Source organism: Ixodes scapularis, unplaced genomic scaffold (assembly GCF_016920785.2).
Source record: "Ixodes scapularis isolate PalLabHiFi unplaced genomic scaffold, ASM1692078v2 PGA_scaffold2__306_contigs__length_199485367, whole genome shotgun sequence".
NCBI classification, from domain to species: domain Eukaryota; kingdom Metazoa; phylum Arthropoda; class Arachnida; order Ixodida; family Ixodidae; genus Ixodes; species Ixodes scapularis.
In genome coordinates this window covers 2,754,364-2,767,475 of record NW_024609857.1, presented here as the reverse complement: position 1 = coordinate 2,767,475, position 13,112 = coordinate 2,754,364, and the positions used below count along the sequence as shown (strand labels likewise).

Sequence of the window (13,112 nt, the reverse complement as noted above, 5' to 3'; positions counted from 1 at the left end):
TTGGCCCTAATGTGCCCCAACTTCCCACATCCGAAGCAGCTTCTTTTCTCTGTACCCGAAGCCACGCCTTTATCTTTCAGACTCGGTTTATTCCTCTCGCAATTTGGGAAAGGTGGCCCCTGTTTAGCCCTCGATTCCTTCTGCGTTCGTTCATAGTTTACCGCAAGTTTGGCCACTTCTGCGGGCGGTAACCATTTTCCTTTTTCGCTCAGGTCGACATATGCTCTCGTGTCTCGGTGCATCATGCGCTTTAGCTGATCAGCTACCAGCAGCTGCCTCAGCATCTCCAGAGATGTCACCTCGGTACTTTTCAAATAATATCCAAGAAAATCGCCCAGCCGAGATGCGAACTGTCCCCAGGATTCTTTTTGGTCCTTTCTAGTTTTGTAAAACAGCTCCCTATACTCCGCTGGAGCAAGCTGAAGCTCCTCAAGCATCGCTCCTTTTAAGTCGTCGTACGACGGCATCGCGTCAGCAGCGATTCGGTTTGCGACCGATCTCATTCTCTCCGTGAGGAAGGGGAGGATCATTGCGCCCCTGATGCTTTCCGGCACGTGAAGGCTATTGAACATACTCTCCACCCCGGAGAACCACGAAGGCACCAACGGTTCGGACTCTGGCATGTTGGACAATACGCCCCTTACAATCCGCGAGTACTTAAGTACCTCGTCCCCCTCCGTTCGGGCAGCGCTGGCTCCCGACGTGGTGTCCTGCGCCCTGGCAAGTCTAGCCACTTCCAGCTCTAGTTTTAGCTTTTCTATCTCCATCTCCATTAGTTCCTTTCGGAGCTGCAAAGCGTTACTGTCCATATCGGACTCCCCTTCTGCCCCCAATTCACTACTGCTTTCAGACGACTGGCCTTTCTTGGTGTTTGCTCGCGTACCCAACATGACGCCCAGAGGAGAACAACAAAGGGACCTCCCACCTGGTTGTCGTGTCCGCCACGATCACGGGCCGCTGTTAGTCCCGGATAGCTGCACCAGGCTTGGCCGCTGCCGACTTGTGGCACTGTGCAGATCAGATGTCTTGAGGAGCAGCGTCTGCAGCAATCCCCAGCTGCTTTCCCGTCACACCTGCGGCGACGGTCGAACGTCTCTTTTCCGGCGAGCTTCCACGGCTCCTCGTCGCACCTGCGGCGACAGCCGGACAGTCAACGTTCTCCGATGGTCTCGTCGACCTTGCGTCGCAGTTCCACGACGATTGGATGCTTGTTTCCGTATCCGTCAAGCTCTTCCAGCTCGCTGTCGCACCACCGGCGACAGACGGACAGTCAGCACTTTCCGACGCTCTCGTTGGCCTCCTTCGCAACCCTGGCGACAGCCTGACGTCTTGTGTCCGGCGAGCTCCTGCGGCTCCTGATCACACCTGCGGTGACTGCCGGGCACTCCACGTCGTCTGGTGTTCTTGACCCCACGCGGCACTCACGGCGACGGTCGGACGTTGAGGTGTCTGCTCCCAAGGAGCTCCTGCGGCCCACTGTCACGCCTTCGGCGACAGCCAGACACTCGACGTCCTTCTAGGGTCGCAGCTTCACTTCGTCACTCCAACGGCGACGAGTCCCAGTCATTCGTCATCTTCACCTGCAAAGCTCTTGGTGTCCCTTGTGATGAAGGCAGCGTTCTCATCCGAAGGGCGGTGGCGGAATCCTGCCGACTGCGCCAGTTAATTTTCTCTCCTCTCTCTCTCTCTTGCTGGTGTCGTTGAGAGAGGCTGAAGATCTTCGTTGTCGGGTTGCCGCCGATGTGATGATGGCAACCCCCGATTCCGCCTTTGGCCAACAGAGATGTAGTCGCAGAGGGACACCCAGGTGAAGGTTACGAATATATATATATGATTTATTTACATATATAGTTACGGACTGGGTTACAGATCTTAGGAGCTACGCGAGACCTCTCGGAGTCCTGGTGGCGTCTTGCCCCCTCCGATGCTCAGCGTAAAACTGCCTTCCTCTTTCCCGCGCGCCCCCAAAATTCCAGGGATCGTCCCCACTTTCCCGGGCGTCTGGTCAGCATCGCTTGTCACCTCGCCGGGTCGCTCCGCACCCCCCCGCCGTGTCGTTCCGACCCGGCGGTTCTTCTCGCCGACTCCCCACATTTCCAACCCTGGTGCCCGAGATTCGGGTTACTTCGGAATTCGTTAATTGCCGTCGCGTCCGGGACTCGTAAACCATTGCGGGCCCCCTGTTTTCTTTTGAGCCCGTCACCAAAAAAACCATACAAGAATATATATACAGAACACAGTTTCCCCGAAAGTCCTGGGACCTAACATGATGACTGTAATTATCTGTCGCAACCCGAGATAAGTACGAATCAGATACCCCACACAACAGTTCGTGCTTCCAGGAACATCCCAACAACGAAGCTGATGCCCCGGAGCCACGGAGCACGCAAGGTAACACCATAGAGCAGTGGTCGGCAACCAGCGAACCGCGGGCCGGATCCGGCCCGCGAGGTAGTATCATGCGGCCCTCAGCCCCCGGTAACCCCCCCTCCCCCCTACGCAGTCAGCTAAAGGAAAAAAAAAATAATGTTGACTAATTCGCTGCACGTCTGCGAGCGGACGTTTTCACGAATGAAGTGCATAAAATCCAACTTCCGCTCACGAATGACTGACGAGAACCTCCACAGTGTTTTGCGACTCGCAGTTCGCAGCTTGAATGTGGATGTCCGTAGTTTGGCGAGCGCAGTTCAACACCAGAAGTCTCACTGAGAGGAGTCTTTAGGTTTTCGTGGAAATGGCATATCTCATGTTGTTAGTCGTGAAATAAAGAAACTGTTCATTTTCGATTTATGTACGTCAATGTAAGTTTGTGAAAGTGCTTTTTTTTTTTTAATTTTAACTACTCGCTCCCCCCACCCGCTGCTTGCCGTCCGGCCCGTACCGCCTTGGCTTCGCGGCGACTCGGCCCGCTTCGCCAAAAGGTTGCCGACCACTGCCATAAAGGATCGTGGGAGGCAGGCACGTAGCCAGGGGGGAGGCCCATGGGGCCTGGCCCCCCCCCCCCCCCCGCCCCCCCGAAATCTTCCTTTTTACGGGGACCTCCTCTCCCCCCTCCCCCTCATACAGCATTTTGTCATGGGCGGCCCCCCCCCCCCCCCCCCCGAAACAAAATCCTGGCTACGTGCCTGGTGGGAGGACATGTTAATGCCTGGTGTCGAACTATTAAAGTTCGCACTAGGAGTACTTCTATCTGTGCGAGCCCTGCGCCGTTTCCCACGAGCGACATCTATACTTCATTTCGAAACACAGGACCACTGGAAATAATCTCCCGCAACCTTGAGCCGCGAACGCTCACTCGGTGTATGCACTATTTCCATGTTTACAGATGTCGAGCCCAGCGTGCGAATTCCACAGCCCAGCGCGTGCAGGTTGGTCGCTTAGGAAAGGGAAGTAAACACGGGCCAGACGCACCAACGCTTATAATAGACCTTTCCAAAAAAAGGCTCGTGGCCGGTTCCATTTTGGGTGTTGGTGCGTAGGGTGCGTGATTCTTTCGCTTTTGGAAGCGACGAACATGAGGGTGCTTCGCTGTGGAGTTCGCACGCTAGGCTGAAGACTCGCAAATATTGGAATGGCGTATAACACCGCCCAAAAGGAAAAAAAGAAAACAAAAGAAAGCAACAGTGCCTAGTTTTGCGCCATGAAGTACAATGGCATAGCCTCTGTTAAGAATGGAACCTTCGGCGACCTTCTTCCGAGTTTCAACGCTGCGGAAACGAGTCAAGACGAGTCCGGGACCGTCGCCCGCTTGTCGGGGCCTGCGCGAAACGAGTCCCGACGAGTCCGGGACCGTCGCCTGCGTGACGGGGCCTGCGGCAACAAGTCTCAACGCGCCCGTGACGTTGGCGGGACGTGTGTGTGTGCGTGGTGGTTGGTGCGCTCGGGAAAGGGAGAGAGGCATGGCCTAACTGCGGAGAACTTTGGCTACGTCGCACTGGACGGCGGACTTTGCTGCGTCGCACTTGACGGCGGGTTGCTGCATCGCACTGGCTGCCCTGGCGGGGAGTGAGGGAGAAACGGACCCTTTATAAGGCGGAGCGCGAGGCTGCTCCGTTGTTCTCTCGGATTTGACGACTGTATCGCTGCCATGTAATTAAACCGTTCGTTACGTTACCAAGTCTCCCACCTCCACTGAACCCCTGGGTTCTTCACTTCGGGGAATGGACGTCGTCTCGAGCCAGGAAGCTTCCGGACGTGCGGCCTAAACCCCGCCTCGAACACCTCCTATGTCGGGTGTTTCTCGAAACGCCGACCAAATGGTTCCTGGAAAAAGTACGCAGCGCGAGCAAAGAAAACGTCTTTCATAATAATAATTATTGGGGTTGTGTGGATATTTAGATAGCGTGTAGTTGGTCAACCATTTCAAAGTTGCGACGAGTCAGTCGCTGAGATGAGCGATTTATCCAGTGCAAAAAAAAAAAACGTGTTTCACAGGTAGCCAATTAAGGCTGCTATTCGTTTACACTCCACTCAGGCAAGCTCATTCTGCGAATTTTCGATACCCAAAGTGTTCTCTTTTTGGCCACCTACGCACAAGCTCTGAATTCGATTCACTAAGTAACCAATCGGTCCTTTCCAAAGGCCAACGATTCATTTGGCTCGCGCGGTATGTAGGTGGAATTCCAGGCGCCTTCCTTTAAGCCGAGGTAACACAGGCAATAGATCGTAGAAAAGACGCTCTGTGCACACTGTCCGTGGTGTGTTTCTTCCTCGTAGGACGGTAACATTTATGATGCAGAAACTGTCTGCAGACATGTTGCGAAGCAAACAGGCTTGGAACGTGCGCCTGAGGCGTGTCCGGAGATCGTTCTCTCATCGTGTCTGCGGAGAAGAGGCCGTGTCTTTCGGACGACGTGTGCGGCAGTGCGACTGCAGCGTTAGGAAACGGAGCCTTCGCTGCCTTCGCTACTTTGGGTGCTTCGCAGCGAGCAGCTTTGCTTGCCGCAGAGAAAGGCCGGTTACCCAGACACGCGAGTAGGTTCTCAGTCTTTCCTCGGTCGCTGGGCTCACACTGGAAACGAGTGTCATTGCTTGTCCAGGACTCGTGTCCTCGTTGACTGGGGGGATCGGTGGCCGAGCGGTCTAGCGCACACCAGCTCGGAGCACGTGGACCGAAAGCTCGCGCTGCAGAACCCAGAGATCCTGTGCTCAATCCGCACCCCTGCCCGCTTTGGTCTGGATGAGCATCGTACCGGCGTGCGGTCGTGTATCACTACTGCGTGGTGCACGTTAAAGACCCCGGGTTAGCGGTTGTGCCGCACTGGCTAAATTGCTCATCTACAGCTGGGAGACTCGTCGGCCGTTGAGGCAGACCAAGTTCTAGGCTGTATAAATATACACACAACCCAATTTCCTCGTTGACTGGACACGCGTCTCAACGCAATGCTCGAGCAGCGCTCGTGCGACGGCCTTCCGTTGCGAGGGCGCGTTGCTGGGAACCGGCCATACAACACCGTTAAAAATGTAAAAACAAAACGCTCACTACAATCGGGAGGGGAGGCACTCACTTGATCGAATGACGTATTAGCGAACGCCCACGTTTCATCGAACGACACTTTAGCGAATAGTCGGACGCCGCGAAGCGGCGTTTTCGGGTGGGCCAAGTGAGTTCATATTTTTGTAATGAGTTGCCGCAGACTGTCGCCGCGAAGCGGCGTAAAGCGCAGCGCGACGGATGGGTTAACGCGCGCCCCCGTTATTCGCTAAAACGACCATTCGCTCAAATGTCGCCGTTCGCTAAAATGTCATTCGCTCTTGTGATATGGACCCAATCGGGAGAGCGGCGAGATGACGTTTATTATTCTGCAGTTATTCGGTACGTAATTTAAAAACGCTTCAGGGCATTATTTTTTTCATAGTAATTTGCAAGGTCGTGCTCGAGTTCCTGAAGCGGCGGTCACACTGCGGTTGCACATACATCATGCTGATGACAAAATGCGGATACGTCTGAAGCAAACTGACTTCATCCATGCTTGGAGCGGGTCTGCAGACAGTCTTTGTATGACCAAGGGGTCGTGTTAAGGCCTCCAACTCTAGTCTGTTGGATGTACGAGTGGCGTGAGCGAGCCCAGCTTTGCTCGGCCGAGATTCGGAGCGGTCTCTCTCGGGGAAACGTCGGCGGAGGATGGACGGGTGCGGAAGAGGACGGCGAGCGAGGACCGACGAGGACAGCCGAGTCGCGGGGGTCGTCGGAGCAGCGGAGGAGGAGGCGGGTTCTCGACGCCGAACTGGGAGAAGGGACGAAGGAATTCGCTCCCCGCTCCCGGGAGGGGTTGCACGCCAGTCTGCCCCGCAGCCGAGAGCGGAAAACGGGCGGAGAAGGCCGCATTCCTCGCACATTCCGCAGCCCGTCGGGAGCGGAGGGTCGCCCCCCGTCCGGACGAACCCGTTGTTCTCTTCCCGCCCGTCGTAAATAATATATTTACTAATAAAGTCGACAGCGGCGGCGGCGGATCCCACGCGAAGGAGCGCGGGCGAGCCGGCAAGCGTCGGGCGACGGCGACGTCGGGCCCGGCCGCGTTCCCGGTCCGCCGTCGAATTAGCGTCGTCTTTTGTTTCCGAAGCGGGCATCGATCGACGCGCGACCAGGCTGCCAGGGGCCTGGGTGCGGGCACGAGCGAACCCCCAAGCCGGCCGAGCGCCGAGTAAAGCTGCGAGTTCTCGATAAAACGAGCGCAACGACTAGCTAAACCTTTCCACGACAAAACTCGGTTGCAAAAGGAAACGCGCCACTCGTCCTGCGTCGCAGAAACGGAGCTATTAGCGACATGCGCGATCAAAAGCGTCGCTCCGCAGCTTTCCTGATCATTCCTGGCTTCCTACGGTTGACCAAACCACGAGCATATGATCAGACACACTCAACTTCGAGGGTGCTAGTTTCAGAATGGGATGGCTCCTAGCTTCCGCTCTACTTTGAAACACATTATGGAACTTGTCGTGGAAACTCATGATATGTAGCCAGGGTGACGTCACGACGAGGTGCATTCTGGTCGTGACGTCACGGATGCAAGCCATAGCAGGGCGCCACCAACCGAAACATCGCGGCGCTCCGCGTTCACCTTTAGGCTGAGACTGCAGCCGAGGCTACAAGCGCGAGCTGGGAACGAGCGCTCGCGCTAGAAAGGCGCGTCTCCAAGCGCCAAACAAGGAGCGCGAGTCATCTCGCGCTTGTTGGCTCGATGAACCGAATGGAACTTAGCTCGGCATACATCGTTCTTTCCGGTTCGCAAGGAAGCTACGAAGTCGATACTTCGTAACCTCGAAAAGCAACGATCAAAACATGACGGCGTTGTCCAGCGCGTTACGTACAAGTCTGTCTCAGCGAGTCCGACTGTAGGAAAGCTGCGTCGCTCGGGGCGCAGCGACGAGGGAGACCCGCGTGTCGTCCCGCTCCGCGACGAGCAGCGCTGCAGCGAGGAGCCGTCGCCAAAGTTCAAAGACCCCCGTCCCCGAGGCGGCCCCGCCGTCGGAGGTCCGGAAGGACTCCCCCGGCTTCGGATGCGCGGCCCAATTAAAAAAGGGGGACCCGAAAGAGAAAGGGACCTTCCCTTCTCCGCACGTTTTTACGCGCGGCCCTTTAACGAGCGGCCCGCTCGGCGACCGAGGCTGCGACAGCGACGGCACCACGCCGAGGCATCCCTTTTCCCCCAACAAAAGCCCCAGTTTTTGTGTTTTATTTCTTTTTTAGGTTTCTTGACGAGGTATTTATACGAGCCTAGAGATATTTACCCAAATACAATTTACGACGACCCAACTGCCGGGAAAAAAATGTTTCTGACCCGGGACTCGGGACAACTTTTCAGCACGGCCGTCGGCTCGGGGCCGACTCGCTTCCCTTCTTGGTCAGACGCGATGACGACTCATAACTCGGAGTATTCGTGAGGTTCTCTCTGAAGCCCCATCTCCTCCGTGACCAAAACTTACTTGGATGGCGTCCTGGCAGGCTCCAGGATGTTTCATCAAACTCAGTTTCATCGAACTGCCAAAGGCCGTGTCATAAAAAAACATTTAGCACTATTTTTATATATAGGGCGCGCTATTAAAATATGTGGGTGCCTTTGTACAAGCGGGTCTTTTTCCGAGTGTTGAGAACCATTCATTTTATCGTTCGTTATTTTTTGTGCTCGTGGAAGCACTGGGGCCTCCCAGCGAAAGCCTGTAGCTTCGTCCTATTGTCCTATAGATGAAGAGCGTTCTCATCTGTCACATTCACACTAGGAATCCTTTTTAAAGCACTAAACAAAAAGAGGTTGGACAACTTTACAGCGATTTATGGTGGAAGGCCTGACACTAGAGGAGACGATGGAGTCTTTAAAACCTTAGTGTGGAAGCGTTGGAATCTTTATACAGGCATGTATCAACTTGCAAACCAGACAAACCATTGTCAACTATCCGAGCAGAAAACGACACGACACAGAACATGAATAACATGATAGACCGAACGCTCAGAAACAGGAAAGGACGTGGGGTACAAGGTAGAAAAACGTTCCATCATGCAATAATGAGGGAATTTAAAATGTCACGCTTGATCATTCTTTCGTAGTTGAAGTTGCGTCATTGGCGTGATGCCTGCCAAGCGTTTGTCTGCATTTACGAAGCAGAATGGGGGGAAGCGTATTCCTTGAATTGCGGGTTTCAGCCAGTCAAAATAGAGATTTCGGTTGAGCAAATTAATTTATTTCGAGCGAACGATCCATTCACACGGCGTCCGATGAAACGCTTTCGATGAAAGAGCGTTCGATGAAATGTCCGGTCCCAATCCTGACTCGATATTAGGGAGTTTTAGGGAACCGTTTTTGCGCAGCCGATGAAGTACGATGAGCCCTCCGCGGTAAGAACTGCGCATGCGCGACCAAAGAACGCTCGCATATGCGCACTTTGTACCCCTATCGCTCCGTATCGGATGTGCGTTCCACCTTACGATGAACCGGAGCAGACGACCCCGCTCTTCCAATCGAGTGCTCCAGGCGTAGCCAGTGGCTTCAGGCTTCGCAGGTCGCTCCTCCGGAAACACCGTGTCAATGTCCCAGGTGTGGACGTAAACACGGTTCATCGTTGGTTTTTGTGGGGGGCTCCATGGTAAAGGAAAACAAAACGCATTGCACGAAAAGCTTTTTTTATTTTTTTTTCGTGTTTTTTCAAAGGCCCCCTAGAAGACATTAAGGGAACACGCCTGGAAAGAGGGCTTCGTAATCCCTCTTTCTAAAATCATGCACCTCAACGAATATTTTAAACTACAGACCGACATCATTGCTCTCCCCATTTTCGAAGGTTTTTCAAAACTTTGTCCATAAGCATTTGACCAGTTCTGTACCAACTTGTTTTTGAGTGGGGGGGGGCAAACCAGAACAGACCAGACCAGACCTCTCCCCCCCCCCCCCCCCCCCCCCCCGGCCCGGGGGGCGGTGCCCTTGGTACCCCTTGGACGCCGCCGGCCAGAGTTTCCCCTGCCCAGTGGCGGCTGTTCCAGGGGGGGGGGGGGGCAAAACACATGCCTTGCCCCCCCCCCCCCCGCTTTGATAGCTGGAAAGGCAAGCGCCCCCCTTGCCCCCCCCCCCCCCCCCCCGGTTGGTACGCTCATCCATTTGACATATTCTTTAAAGCACGGAACACCCGATGAACACCATGATTTCATTCTCTTAAAACATTTTTCCAATGGTGTTTTTAAGAGTCTTTTTTCGAGAGGAAATTTACGAAGTGTACTTTCATTGTGGCCAGGGATTCGATAGTGTAAATCATAAGCTACTGTTACAAAAACGTTCTATGTTTGGCCTCAGTGATGAGTATTGTTCTTGTTTGAAAGTTATCTTTCTGCAAGAGAAAACTGTGCCAAATTCAAAAATGCTGTTTTTTTTGTTGTTGTTTTTTTTTTCTTTTTTTTTTTTCCTATTTTGTGTATTCTAGGGTTCCAATTTTGACTCTCTTTTTAATATATTTGTCAAAGATATCCAAGACGTCATTCGTCATTCGAGTCTCTTGGAGTTCGCAGATGATCTCAAGATCTATGAAAATATTTGGACATTAAATGATTATGCTTTACTGCATCAAGATATTAAAGCCATCTGTCAATGGTGTAAAGACAATGGGCTTCACCTCAACCCTGGAAAAACAAAGGTAACATCTTTCACGCGTAAGTCTAATCCAAACCATTTTGTGTACCACTTAGAAAATTCGTTGATTACTCACGTTATGATTGCGAAAGATCTTGGAGTGATGCTTGACTCTAGACTTAACTTTAAATCGGACGCGTCGTTCGTTCCGAGCTCGTGCTTTCGTCTTCTCGGCACAATTTTAAGATTTAGTAGGTGTTTTTCGACTGTTTTCATTTTCTTCGTGGTTTATCGGAGCATAACTCTTCCATAACATGACTTCTGCTTTGTGATCAGGAATAGCCTCAGTGCTACAGCTTCCAGAAATGTGGAACGTGTACAGAACGAATTTGCCAGAATTTATCATTTCAGGTTTCCTTTACGTGGCTCTAACCTTACAAACTTGCAACAAGAGGATGTTCGCGCGACCTTGTACTCTCGTTTAAATGCATAAATTCATACTACAATATTAGTTCTCTGGTCTCATCTGTTAACTGTCATATACATGGCAGAAATGTTCGTCATAATCGCACATTCCATGTCAATAATACTGATTTCACGTCACTCTCAGGCCGACTGCAAAACTATTTCAATCATCTGCAATCAGATGACATTGACGTTTTCAACCCTGACTTACCTCAGTTTAAGAAGTGCTTGTTTCCTGTGCTCAAATAACGTTTATGCTTTATAACTAATAAGTTCTTATGTTGTTCTGCAGCACAGCTGTATACACCGTTTAACATTACTCGCCCACCGGGCACCGCTGGGCGAGTAGTCACGTGATTCGGTCCCAGCGTTGGATTGAATGCGATAACTCGCTAGCGTTCTGTGCGGTTTATCATAAGGTGGAACGAAGTATACCAGCCAGGGAAATTTTCGTGTCGTTGGCGTTGTAAGCAAAAAAAACTCCCGGCGAACAATTGAAGGCAAAACAGCATTATCTTCTTTGAAATCGCGCATGCAGCATGCAGTTCAGTATCCGTTTCAATAAAGAAAACCACAAAACAAGCATCAAAACCAGATGATGGATGATAAGGCGCGTGTGACTAATAAGAACACTCTCCCACGCGTTCTGGTAAGGATTAGGTTTGGAGCTGCTTCGAAAGGGGTTGACGTCTTTTGAAGCCCTCGTGTGAAGTGCGAACCGCATAATGGCTGATAATGGTGCCTGCTGCCGCGGCAACGGCAGCTTCTGACAGCTTCTGACGTGGGGAGTGACGTCACTAGCCTTTCGTGTATAAAAGAAGAACCCGCCTATACCCCGCTTCACCTTACGTCCGGACGCAGCGGATGCTACGAGCTATCTTAGCCAATCCCGTTCTGTGGACGTGGCCCGTGATACGCTTTCCGCGCGTCGCTGTGGCCCCTCTCTGAGGTCACGTGACACTCACACGGCCTCCGATTGGCTCCGATGGCTCGTAACATCCGCTGCGCTTCAACCTAAGATGAAACGGAGTATATGGCTACTGATTTGATTGTTGCTGCAGCACCGGGATGAATAGGTCACGCATCGTTCGGACTCCCAAGGAGTAGCGTGAATACTTGGAGCGGCAAAGGGGAAAGAAACGGCAATACGACCAGCGACGGCTTGCTGCGACCGGCGGCGGCATTTCGTATAGTGCCATAGGCAATCGCTGCAGGTGACACCACCGCTTCACTGAATAACCACCTTTACAGCGTGGATTGGAGCCCCAACTTTTTGTGTGTTGTTTTTAAAGAAGTGTTTGAAATTATTAAACCTTTCTTGCTTGTATTTTTATGTAATCTCCGTTGTTACTAACGGGTGCTTATGCCGTTATTTGGCACTGAAAATAAACAAATACAAATACATAAGGTTCGGTTATACAAATATGGTACAACACTATTCAGGTGAGTGCGAATACATATAGCACATTTCTACATAACAACACTTATAAAAACAAAAATGTAACTATACGCGTTATTACGTCGAGGAAAAAATGAGGTTTTGAGCATTATTCGTGCGCACTGCGAAGTAGTTCTTACAAGATTTGGTTGTCGAACAAAGAAGCGATGTTTTTCGGTTTTGAAACGTGTGCGTCTTGATAAGATAACAAAAGGCTAATCTAAGATGCGTACATTTTAATTCAACGCACGAAAGGAGAAACTAATAGCGTTCCGCGAGGAACCGGACTTTTTTTTTACTACGATATTTAGGTGAACACGAGTATAGGGAAACATTCGAAAACAATACACACATTACTGAGATTTTACCTTCTGGTTTAACACAAAAAAACTGCCAGTTTCGAGCGGAAAACATAGGGGTTTTCGAGTGATACGATGGAATATAGGCAGTGTTGTACACGTTCCTCAAAAAAAGGAACGACAGCTCGTTCCTCGTTCCTTCTGATTTTTGGAACGCGTTGCCGTTACAAGTTCCATCTGTGAAAAAGGAACTCGTTCCCGTTACAGTTGAAAAAATGGAACGTATCGTTACATATATACGCTACATTTGTATTTTGCTGATTTATCATATTTGGCGAGATCAAGCAAAGTTTTCTCTTTTTTTTTATCTATCCCATCAAATGGGAATATACGAATTTATATGTCGTGATGGAAGGGCACCAGGAGAAGAAAACAAGCGGAATCAAGGTTTTATTTGTTGATAAATTCAAGTTGAAAAATCGCAGCTTTTAACCATATTCATGTTTGTGGTGAACGATTAAGATGAGCCAAATCTACTGTTACCCCACATTGCACGAGCGTTTTGCAAGAACCTCACACGTTTAAATCTAACAAAGACCCCTTTTCGAACTTTAAAACAGTTGCTCCTCGATATTGCTGTCCGCAAGATGAACAAGTGAAGGGGAGGGTGTGCTTTTGGAAGCTCAGTCCTGAAAACTACGAGTAGTTCTTTGTGAAGGTTTGATTCGCTCTTCAGTTTGAAGGTGGGGGACAAAGGGAGAAGGAATAAAGGTTAATTTTTGCGTATCGTTTAAGTGACCAATATTCGGGATACAAGGGTGCGTTCGATGTCTGGTAACCTGTGATTTGTTGTAACTGTAG

General features: G+C 51.3%; 1 protein-coding gene across 1 annotated transcript in view; it reads left to right on the top strand.

Moving 5' to 3' along the window:
- Positions 1-13,112, top strand: part of LOC8026551 (protein Wnt-5b) — a 436,541-nt gene that overhangs the window by 78,034 nt on the left and 345,395 nt on the right. The gene's annotated exons all lie outside the window — the stretch shown is intronic.